The sequence below is a fragment of the Pleurodeles waltl genome, chromosome 4_1 (assembly GCF_031143425.1).
Source record: "Pleurodeles waltl isolate 20211129_DDA chromosome 4_1, aPleWal1.hap1.20221129, whole genome shotgun sequence".
NCBI lineage: Eukaryota > Metazoa > Chordata > Amphibia > Caudata > Salamandridae > Pleurodeles > Pleurodeles waltl.
The window spans coordinates 830,953,864-830,966,619 of record NC_090442.1 but is presented as its reverse complement, the minus strand read 5'-3'; the positions used below and the strand labels follow the sequence as shown (position 1 = coordinate 830,966,619).

Genomic DNA, 12,756 nt, shown 5'->3' with positions numbered 1-12,756 from the left:
TTACCCAACGGTTTGGGCTTCTGGACTCTTAACATATACATGGTTCCATTGATCACATTAAACCATGCCTTTCGCGTCCATTGTATCAGTTACAAATGATATGCAGCTGCTTCTCAGACTTGAAACTGGGTAATAAGAACCCAGTGTGTGCTCTCAATTTCCCTTCTAGAAGTCAATGACTTGATGTGACACAACAAACAGCCCTTCTACATTTAAGACAAGTCCCAATGACCTTGCCGGCGCGTAAGAATGTGAAGGCTCTCGAGCTACTTGTACAGTCAGAAGTTACAATGACCAGATATTGAATGTGCATTCAGGGGTCACAATTATCAGATCATGAATGTGCGTAATGTAGATCTTTCATTTCGCAAACAACTTCCAGTTTCTCAGATTTTCTTAAAATGTTTACCAGTACTGGCAAACGTAGATTACACAAATACCCATGGAAGGATTTTTCCCATAAGCTGTTGCTTTATTTGAAGTGACAATACATCTCTGCAGCACAGGTGTTTTGCCTTAAACACTATGATTATGTTTAATAGGCTTTTAGAAGTAGTCAAATAAAAAAAATAAAAAATAAAAACATTGTCATTAAAATCTCTTTTCATAGTGCACCAGAAAATTCATGGCCATTTATGTTCTTTGCTGATTTGTTTTTCTTCCCTATTGTAAAGAATGGATATCACACTGCTCGGACCACTTCTGATAGACTAGCATCCCCAAAGTTAAGAAGACTTTCACTAGTACCTGGGGTTTGCCAGTACAGGACAATAGGTAATGAAGCACACTGTGTGGTTGGATACCTGAAAAGATTGCCAAGCACATTCAAGGCACACAATTTCCCAAAACACATCCATTTCATTTACAGTTTAGAAGCAGTTCTTGGTTGCGGTTTCGCTATCAATTGACCAAGAGGATACATGGTGGAAGAAAGTGCACATCCAAGAAATCTCTAGTATATTACACTTCAATGTGCCTTCCTTTAAAACTCTCACTAGAGCCTGGGCTCTTCAAAAGATCCGGAACCTTATTTAGCTCGAACATTTACATATATACTTCTTTTAGCTTCCCTATTCACACAACGATTCCTTCTCTTGCTGCACGCTTATTTCTCTGGGGGTGAAGAAACGCTGTTCTTTTTAATAGGATAGTTAATGAGATCTCTCAGGACTTCCAGCCTGAAAGTTTGAAATTAAATCAAGATCTAAGAACACTATGAATGCTGGATAATTTACACAGTAGGGAATCAGTAACAAATCCCCAATTGGAGATCAATTAGGAGGATGGGGAATCTTAAACGAGAAATCAGAAACCACTATTTAAAAAGTATACGTTTAGAAACACTTCACGTTTCCAAAGAGGTGCTTTTCAGACTGCACAAGGAATCTATGCGTCTGATCCACCGTTACATGACTATGCTATGTAATGGTTGAAGAGGAGCTGTTTTCACTAATTGTATCAGAAAATACAGTAAACAATGGGTGTGGGAAAAGGCAGGCTTTTAAACCATGAATTGGATGTTTTGTTAAAAACAGCCCGGAAATGGGTTTCATCGATCTAATATATTAGTCAGGCTGAGGTCAGCAGGTCTCAGGCTTAACCTCGAATACACTGAAAGCAGAACTTTGAAATGACTGAGCACCATCAAATGGAATAAAGCCGTTGGTGAGAAAGAGGACAATTTAGAATAGATATGGATGCAGTGCTAGTCAAGAATCGTGTTTCAATTATCTGCTCACGTGCATCTCTGTTGCTAGTTGAAGCATTGACAGGATCGATGCACACTTGTCACAGAAAGTCTTTCCTTAAAGCAGGCCAAAGACAGATAGTTGCAAGGAGTTGCTGACAGAGACTTTAGCACTGGCATAAATCCTGCAAACGTCAAAGTCCCCTGTCTATCTTTCACAACAAGAAAAAGCCAACTGCCACCTAAAATATCACTATCTCTGAACTCAGGCAAAAGTACATCCAAAATGTTTCTAATGAAAGTACTTCGACTTTGCATACACCCCAGGCCGACCTACAACTCACAACAGTTTGTAACCAAGTCCATATGCCAAAAAAAATTCTAAACCATTCAACCAATAAAAGGACACATATCTGGGACATTATTTATTTTCAGTGTTTGGCTTAGCACCGACATGTCATTGGTCAGTCACTCTACAACGATTTGGGGCTCTGGAGAGTGAGAGAAAGAATAGAATTAGAGGCGGCAGTAAATGTCTGTAGAGATGTGAGTGAAGCTACCTAAGGGGAGTCGAAGTGGAGATGAGGTGCAATTAACTTATTTTCATTCATTGATTCATTCATTGAGGTCCTATATGAACACTGAAACAAATGGCAATACCTTCTTCTGGTTTTACAATGCTGAAAGCCTTCAATTCGTGCCAGTTACGGACTAGAAAGGAACTGGAAAATCGTTTTGCAGTGAAAGCAACGAATCTGCTCCTAGGCTGTTTGCAAAATAGAGCAATACCAAACAAGCACTTACTGGCAAAGCCAATTGGTCCCGCCTTGGGACTTATTGGCTTTGCCAATTGTTTTAGCCATGCTGCACAGCACCCCCGATGCTGTGCAACAATTAATGAATAAAATCAATAAATAAATGCACACATTTGATGCGATCCACTTTGTCATTTTGTAGGTGTAGTATCGCTCATTAGCACACCTACAAAACAACACAGCTGTTTTCTTCGTAGTTACCGATCCGAGCCGGATCGGTAACTTTAAAAAAAATAATAAACCTGCAAAATATTTTTAAGACCGGTGTCGGAAGACACAACAACGGGGGCAGAAACAAAGCGGGGATGCAGGGGAGAAAGCAACACAGGGAGGCACGGTTGAGGTAACAGCACAGGGGACGCAGGTGGGGGAGCAACAAAGGGCGCCGGTAGAGAAAGCAAACTACAAAAAGCAAAGTGCTGAAGGGGAGCAAAGTACAAAAAAAAGAGCAATGTGAAATGAAGGGGTGGAGAAGAGGAGACCACATGGACGAGAAACCAATGCAGGAGTACATAAAGGGGAGCATAACATGGAGGGGGCTGGGAGAAGCAGACACTGTGTGTGTTAGGGGGAGGGAAGTACAGAGGAAGACAGCTGGAAAACACATGGAGTGTACTTTACACTGGATATGACTTGATGATTAATTATATATGATTTTTTGATGGATTGCTAAAACATTTTAGCCTATTGATATTTTCCCTCTGTAACACAGCATTTATTTTAATGTGCTTGATCTAAATGTTCCCTGTCCTGATGATAACCCTCTAATGAGATATGGGTCAAAACGCCACCAATAGCTAACTGGCTGAGAGATACTTTCACTGAATGACCCATATGTGCAAAATCCCTTGCTTTCCTTCGGTGTTTAGTTTCTTCAATATTTTGAAATCTGCACATATATTTAGATTGTTTTTGCTTTGTCTCGTGTTTGTGATTCCCCTCTTTTTCTTGCGCCATCAATACAATTGTTGACCACTATGTTCACACTGCACTGAGCACTTATTGCACTGGTTTTAATGAATGTGTATGCGGCATATAGTTACTCAGGGGTAAGAAAAATCTTGTTGTATATATTGCATTATTATGGTTATATTTTATTTGACGACTCCTTTTTGCAGTGTACAATACATTATTTGCTATTGCATAAATGTTGACTTTTGACCTATATTAAATTACGAGATCATACAATAAATTTTTTAGTATTGCATAAATGATGATTTTTGACTCGTAATGATATCAGTTAGGACACTGTTGCACATTAATGTTCGATACCCTTATCCTTTTGGGTCTATAGGCAGCTACTGTGGTCCATATTGATCTTTCCAAAGATAGGCTCTCAGTCTCACAGGTTGTTTTCTTCTTTCATATGGCCCGGTGCTCACCTGCAACTGCTGCCATGAACCACAGAGGTCCACACCTTGAGCTTGATGCACGGCTGTCACTGCCTTCTCACCAAGCCAAAGGTCTGCAGGAAACCCGGTGTTCAAGTGAGTGGTCTTCTTTACCCAAAGCCTAACAGGCTAGCACGAGCACTCCAGCAGCAGGCTCTTAGTTATTCTCAGCATATCATTTAGTGCCCAGGCCTAGCGCTTTTCAACGGCCACTGCTGTTCGCTGCTGCGCCCAGCTGGGCCATGGCTAATCACACTGCCTTTAGCAGCACTGTCTCACCCACACCCTGCCTAGAGCATGTAGCTCATGCGCCGTTACACTCTGGGTGACGTACATGGCAAGTAAGCCTGATCAAGTTCTAAGAGTTTTAATGGCAGAAAGTATGCAGCTCCCATCCTTTCCTCTGAGTCTACTTCGGTGAGTAATGAGTACCTAATTGTGGCTGTCCATTTTCTTTGTTCCAACTGCATTATTTTGTTGGTTTTGGGCTCCTTAACTACCCAGCCATCTTGGGCTGCGACTTTAGTACCTTCTTTATGTTGGTTAAAGACAACAGAACGTCACTTCTAAAAGACATCCCTTACTTTGTTTATTTGTCTAAAATATCTCCACGCTGTAAAGGTCTGTTGACAATTGCCCATCTGTGCTTCTTGTCTCCAGTACCTTTTTTCCAGAATCGGCACAAGGAGTTTGCCCTCTGCACCTTTCCTAAGCATTACCAGCCACTAAAATCATAGGTTCTCACCCAGGAGGCACTTTTATACTTTGTTAAAATATATGCACATGGACCAACAATGTATTCCGGGGGGTTACCTCCAGCACCAAAACCTAACTTAACTTAAGAAGAACATGGTTTGGGCACAGTTTATTGTCAGAAATGTAATTCTAGTCACTCAAAAATGCAAGGATGCATCCACCTTGCTCATCAAATCCAAAATGGTTGCACTCAGAGATACAACCAGAATTGTGTGGAGAAAATTAATCAGCAGCAATGGTAGATATGTCACCCACCCAGGTATCCATTTCTCGTAGCACTGCTAGCTCCAACTCATGTCAAAAGCTTTTATTTCATGGACAAACGCATGAACTGATTTACTTGCCCAAAGCAGTGTTTAAAAGTACTTATTTACAGTACAAATCTGAAAGAAACTCAAAACACCCACCTACCAGTCACGATAAGGCAGTCAAGTCCACAGACTCTCCCACTAATTCCAGTTAACCGAACTCATGAAAACCCACCAAGCTATATACAACCAAAATTGTCTGTTTAGCACATAATATTCGTATTTAGACTTCAGGGCTCCCCTAACTCCTAACACATCTTAAATATCGACAATGAAACATCAAATATCATCACACTACCAGTTACCAACCTCAGCTTGTGACCACTGGACACCAATGTGCAAAGGCATCCAAATGCAAGAAACTACTTAAACCAACCACAGCTCTGGCGGCAAAATGTGCACCTTATAAATATATAATAAGTAACCTAACTTGCATTCATTCCGAATTTTTTTTCATTCCCCTGCCTGATTAGTCACACCTTGACCAGTTCAGCTCTACCATGTTCCCCAAGTCATTTTTGCTATAGGCAGTGTAATGCTGGATGAAGTATTGCACAATTGTGATAGACGGCCACAAGTTACTCAAAAACGCCTCAGCCTACCAAGAAATACTTTCACAATTTCATTAAAAGTCCAGTGACACATCTGATGACTCTCAGGGGGCACCTTTTTTATAAATTACATTTGTGAGACTTCAGATGCAAACCCCAAAATAATAAAGTTTGTCAAATGTGAGAGCACATAATATTCAGCTACTTAATCATACAAGACAGACTCTTATTAACATGTGGAGTTAAGCTAGATCTGCTGCTGGCGTTCAAACACATTGATCTTATCAGTTAATTGTCCAGAGCAGTGATTCTTAACCTTTTGACTTCTGGGTATCCCACAGAAATCATTACTAGAAAACAGGAAACCACAGTGAAACACTATTGGAAGTAGAGATCCCCGACCTAAACATTTTATGATGTTAAGTACAAAATTATGTACCAAAAATATAGAAACGAGCATTCACTATAATAAATAAACACAAATTAGGAAATATTTTATTTAATTCACAAATATAAAAAATCAAAACTTTAGTTGTAATGGAAAGTTTGGACCATTTCTAAATTCAATTGAGGCCACTCATTGTCCATACTAAATTCTGTTTGATGCACTTGCACTCCTCCCACGAATCAATACGAGAATACCAATTAGATGTTAGGCTTCTAATTCCCTACCATTTACTGAACATTAAACATTTCCAATTTTACATTTTCTTTATTTATACACAAGTTATTGATCACTTAATATTACCTAATTTTCTAAGCAGTAGCAAACCCCTTGAGTAGGATTCGTGGCCCCCGTATCACAGGTTAAGAGCCACTAGTCTAGAGTGAATTCCAATAGTAAAAATCAACTTTAAAAATAGCACTACTTATTCATTTGATCACTTGCAACTTGAGGCACTGCTTTTTGTGTGCTACTTAGGTTAGTAAAATTATTACAGTGAACTGGTGCCCGTCGCTCTCTGGAACTTCACAGTTATCAGAGGCATGTGGTGGAATGTATGGCTGTGGAGTGCACAGATGCAATGTGCCCTACTTAGGAAGAGTCTGTGTAATGTGTCCTAGTTAGGAAGAGTCTATGTTATATGTCAACTGTCCCTGAGAAACAATGCAGCAGATGAGCATCTTAAAGTCAAACAAGTGTTAGCAATTCCAATAGTTCTGGCTTTACTGTGCAGCGCTCTTCACTCACTTTGACAGTTTTTTACATCTGGTGTATCGGGAAGAAAAGCGAGAACCAAGAAAGATTATGCCTCCTCTGGTTTGAGGGAACATGAGCACAACCAAGAGTGTACGAGAAGAGGAACAAAGGATGCGAGACAGCATTTAGGGCTGGAAATGAGAGCAGAGATACTCCGGCAAAGCGCAGCAAGAGCTCTGTGCACCAAATCTTAAAACAATACCTGTTTATTCACTGGTAACCTTTAGAAGATGCCTAGCTGGGATTTAACAAAACAGCACGGAGGTAAATTATGTCTTCTGTGTTTCACTCTCATCTGTGTATGATAATGCACATGTCCAAGGGTTTTGATGAGTTCTGAAACCAACATAAATGTGGTTTTGTTGTTGGTACCAGCGTAACCTTATTGAAGTTTACACTCTTGAGAACGGTCTGCACAGAAAGGAACTGTTCTGTACTATGTAGCGGCTTTTTGTTTGAAATATCGTGCAGAATAAAAGTGTGCACAGAATACAACAGGTTCATAACATTCAGGGGAAATGGGGAAGGGAGAGGCTGGGCACGAGGTACATGATAGTAACCCACTCCCTTCTTGGAATTTAATCCATTAACGGTGGAACAAGTTCTGAGTCAAATTCAAGCAGCCAAATCTGGGTCTCCTTTAGACCCAGGTACACCATGCGTGATCAAACTTGCTTCTCATATTATCGCAGGAAACCTAACTAAATATTTAATAAGATATTAAAATCAGGTCAATTCTATAAAGCATGGACAGTGGGGTTCATCCTTCCCTTGATAAAAAAAAAATCTAATCCGAGTAACAGCGATCCAAACAACTTTTACCCTATTTCACATCTTCCATTACCAGCTAAATTTATAGAAAAAGCTGTAAGCACTCAACTATCCAATATTATTCAGGATAATCAGCTTCTTGATTTAACCCAACATTGCTTTGGAAGCAGACACAGTACTGAAAAGATTTGATTAAAGCCTCAGAAAAAAAATCTGAGCCGCTGTAGATACTGAAGGAAATGCTGACTTGGTGCTGTTGGACCTATCAGCAGCTTTTGACACGGTCAATCAGTCTTTTGATTGACAGTTTTAACAGCTTTAGCCTTGATCCGTTCCTTTCTTTCTGAGCGCACTCAATCTTTTGCCCTTGATTCCTTTGTATCAGAACCTTTTTCCCTGCCTTTCAGAGTTCCCCCATTGGTCTTTGCTGAGCCCCACACTGTTTAATGTTTATGTATCTTCATTGGTTTCATTGATAAAATCTTATGGTCTTTCACTTACTTCCTAAGCGGATGACAGGCACGTTTTTGTTTCATTAACAAATCAGGTTGAAAGTATAGGATCTAGATTTCACTATTGTACACTTGCCATCAGTAGCTGGATAGGAAAGAATAGTTTAAACCTTAGTTTTAACAAGATTAAAGTCATCCTGTTTGGAAATCATTTTGGTCGGCTGCTTGGTGGCTGGAGGATTTGGGTACCCTTCCGACTCTGGTGTCCAAGGACAGAAATATAGGCAGTCAAATGGACAACAAGCTTACTTTCGGGGCCAAGTAAACGCAGTTCCTTCAGCTACCTTTGTGCTTTGAGAATGATTAAAAAAGATAAATAAATAAATTCTCAAATCTATCCCCTCGAACTTGCAAAAAACAGTAGTCACCTCTAGGGTGCTTTCCTGCAAGGGGTTACATCTCAATATGCATCAACAACATCTCAATAAATTAAAACGCTACAAACTTCTGCATTAAGACTATTAACCGAGATCCCATAGTTTAACTCAGCAACCGCTGCAATAAGGAAGCTATACTGGTTACCTATCAGACAGTGCATCATGTTTAAAGCACTTTGGACTGATTACAAAGAATTACATGATCAAGGCCCCCTTTATCTAACACAAAATTTACACTGGTACAAGCCCAAAGAAATATGCGGTCTGAGGGCACCAAAACTTTGGTGGTATCCAGATTTAAACAGTTAACTGGGGAGGAAGAAGCTTTTTCATTAGCGCTGCTAAAATTTGTAATCAAGTACCTTTCCATATTAGATCCACCTCAAGTCTGTTATCATCCAGGAAAGAGTTTAAGACACAACTTTTCAGGAATTAGACGTCAGCCTTCTCAGTTTACTTAGAGCTAGCACCAGGACACCTTTGGGTAACCGTGCGCTCTATAAATATGTATAACAATGAGGAGCAGTAGGGTTGGCATCATATCACAACCTCCCTGACCTTTAATGGGAGGCTGGAGCAGGTGTGTGACCTGGGTGAGTAGGCCCCATATCCACAGTGACTGTTGTGTACAAAGGACATCAGGCCCCCAAAGTGCCCAAGCACATAGCAGGCTGAGAGTGAGAGTCAGCTTGCACTGCTTGACACTATAACTAAGAAAAAGCAATAGCAAACTACTGCCTTTGTCACAGTTGATGTTTCTCACACCAGGAAGAAGTGGGGCTACCTCCAAGTAGAAGTACACATAATACAGTCAAAATTATGCATGAGAGCTCTGCACCTGGCTGTTACTAACCTTTCTGGTGCAGCTAGTGGGAACATGTCTGACCTAGAAACTTCGTCACCTTGTATAACAAACTCCAATCTCGCCTTTCATTCCTATTGTCTACCAAATGGCAGTGCTCAGGAAGAACTAATAAACACCCCTGCCTAATAAGGCTTATGGAATTTACTAAAACTAGCCCGGTCTATATCCTCCTCACTCCAAAGTATGGGTCTCCACCCTCCAGAAACAGAAATATAAGCAATACACTTCCATTGCCCGGGGAAGATATTGTCAATCCACTGTTGTGCCATACAGATCAAGGGGTATCTGAAATGGATCCCTCGTCTCTTTCACAATTAACAATGCAAGACAAACTTAAAAAGTAAACATTAAGTGACATCCGCTCCAGTATTTGCAAAATCTATAATTTGATGTCTGCGTTATTTACGCTGTATACTCTCATATATTGCTAAGATCACAAGGTTAGTGCAGCTTTTTCAGTGCAACCTAGAGTTCATGGTATTTCCAAATATATGCTTCCGAACATGACTTTACCCTTTCAGCCCATGAGCTGATTAACTGTTCTAGCAAAAGTGGCTGTCTACTAAGTGGTGGTCTTTTCGGGGGGATAGCCTCGTTGCCTGATTCTAGAAATTATCAGAAGTACCCAATATAGCGCCATCTCACATGCAAATAGTGTTTTTTTTCTAATTTATTTCATTCTCAGATTGCTGCATGCACTCTTAAATATAAAAAACATCTATGTATTTTGATGAAAATTGACCTCAACTTAAAACCTTGAATCACTGCCTTTCCTTTTCTTCCTAAAGAACCTCCCCTTACTATGCATCGTCTGCATGCATCCAATCTCTGAGCACAAGCTTTGTTAAGTCACATACATGTTTTTTCCTAATTCCTATTTAGTTTTGAGAATTACACACACTTCTTTTGACACATCAAATCCTCCCCTTTAAAAGTCATACCTCTGAAACCTAACAATATCTAATCTCCTGTAGCTCATCTGCCAGTACTGCCACCCACTTGTATGAATTCACATACCCTCCTCCTACTGAAGATCGCAGCTCTAACGCCTATTAATTTTATCCACCACAGAAGCTGGAGCAAATGCAACGGAATGATTTTCTTAAGAATGAAAGACTACTCCCAATACCTAACAATTACCACTAAAACACTACCCTTGGGTTCCGAAGCAGTGTGCTACCTGGCATAAAGTGATTCAATGGCTAGACAGTGGTAGAACCATCGTACACATGCAAGTACGAAAGAGTACAATGTATTACCCTCGTGGCCCAGACTGAAACCATAACAGCAGTTGGCTGTAGTTTTTGCAGGCTGCATTATAATTATCTTCTACTCCTTGACGCACCTACACTCACTTAAGAAAAGACTGCTACGGATCATGTCCACTTCACAGCAGTTTAAAAACCTTTCACCAACTGAACAGGCATAGAATAAATGAAGGCATTTCCACGTGCTGCGGGCAAAACAAACATAAAACAAATGGCTCTGGGGAATTTATTTTGTTGAACCATTATTATAATTTTTTTTCTTTAAGGATGGCTTTCACCAGGTTTTAAAAAATCAAATTGCAGAAAGACATTATTGAAGAAACACTGGTCGCTTTGTATATTTTAAAGGGGATGAGACCCTCCCCCCATGCCCTGCTTCCTGCCTAGCACTTCAATTACTCCTTTTATAAACCCTTACTCACCGCTTCAGGTTCACACCCTTTTTTGACAACCCCCTTTATCTGCCCTACGGCTATACTCCCTTTGTCAAAACTCTTACTCCTTATCCCACTTTACTCCTTTTCACAAACTCCTTGTAGTCCCCTTCTCCTTTACTCTATTTTGAAACCCTTTATTCCATTTCCTTCCTCCAATTTTCCTTTATACAAGTACCTTTTACTCCTTTTTTGAAAATCTCGACTACCTCTCCCCTTTTTCTTTTTTTTTTTTTTAAACAAACCACTTACTACCAGTCCCATTTTTTTACAATCCCTTAATTTCCCTCCCTCTTTACTCCTTTTTAAGCAAACCCCTTACTGTTCCCATTCCCTAACCTGTAGATTCACCCCCTTCTTTTCTTACCTCTTTACCATGGTGTTGTTTAAAACAAATATTTGCCTTTTCCACTAAAACATATTCTGCAGACAAGGTACTTCATCAATTTAAATTCTCTCTAAAATGAAGCTTTCTCAGTTGTTTTCATTAGGAGGACTGTCTTCTCTTTACAAAATTATCAAAATGACGGATTATCCTGGCCAGTGAAAGACTTCAATTCGTCCACTACAGCAGGTCCCAATAACCTACATATTATGACTGTTTTTAACATCTCAAAATAATAATGAGATTTGGGGTGATGTTTAAGTCCATCCCAGCAGATCTCTCTACCATGTCTCACTCCATTAAAGTTAAGGGTCCTGCCTACTAAGGACCTTAAAATGTAAACAAATATTCTTGGAATTGACAACTTAGTGCATTAACCACTTAAGTGGACTATTATCGTAAGCAGCACCATAAAATGACCTGTTGAGCTTTTACAAATGTTGACAGTTTACAATCGGACTGCGTACCTCGGTCATCATCAATCGAACAAAGCTCGGCTTCCCATAACATAATGGCTGCACCTCAGTGGTCATCATGCACGACATAGACCGTTTCTTATACAATGACAACACATCCAGCCATGCACGTTACACTGTGTAACTTAATAGTACAAAATAGCCGAAATCGTCATGGTACACGTTAGGTTTATTTTACAAGCTCTTCAACCACACAGGTGCCCATCCACTCCAGCGCTTGCCTTCTAAAGATGCCTTCATTACATTCTGTTACCTCATTAAGTTGTGGAGAGGAAGAAGATATATATGCATCTTTATTAAAACAAAAGAATAACCTCATAGCTAAATACTACACTATCACCTAGTAAACAAGTGCTTCAGCGCCCCCACACAGGGTTTGAAAAAGATGCGACTGCTGACAAAAACGGGTTGAGTGCTGAGAATGTCTAAGACTAATGAAATGCATACTACGATGACTACCTGCCAACTACTTACACAGATAGTCCACGAATTCAACCTCACGTCCATAGCCCAAATTCCGATTTATTTAACGAATATAATTTGTCCGTAATTTTACCACTTCCGGGTCGCATAACAACCAATCGCCATCCTGAACACCTTCTGGGCGTGGCCTGTGAGTGGGCGGTGCTGCTGAAGCGCAAGACGACAGCGTTGACGTATGGGGCACCGCAGCCGTTCGTAGTGCGCCGTACAGAATTCTGAAGTGCGATTGGCTGTGGAGTCCGAACTTGCATTTTCCGCTACTTCTGACAGTAGGCGGGTTGACCTGCTTGGCGAGCATGGGTAGTAAGTTAGACAGGGACCAGTCTGTCTCGGTAAGATAAGTCGAACAGGGCCCCTGCTGCCTGCCGTTCTGAACAGGAGGGTGGGGCGTGAAAATGTGAGGAGTAGCCCTGTTATCGTCTGTTTACAACCAATAGCTCCTGGTTGGATACTGGGTGCTGTTGTCTGCGGCATGG

At 40.5% G+C, this 12,756-nt stretch overlaps 1 protein-coding gene across 1 annotated transcript in view; it reads right to left on the bottom strand.

Annotated features, from left to right (window-relative positions):
• The window catches only part of OSBPL8 (oxysterol binding protein like 8), a 943,374-nt gene extending 931,037 nt beyond the window's left edge, over positions 1–12,337 (bottom strand). The window contains exon 1 of the mRNA XM_069229570.1: positions 12,272–12,337. The gene's annotated coding sequence lies outside the window, so the exon portion shown is untranslated. The remainder of the gene's footprint in view (positions 1–12,271) is intronic.
• Between the last annotated feature and the right edge of the window lie 419 nt (positions 12,338–12,756).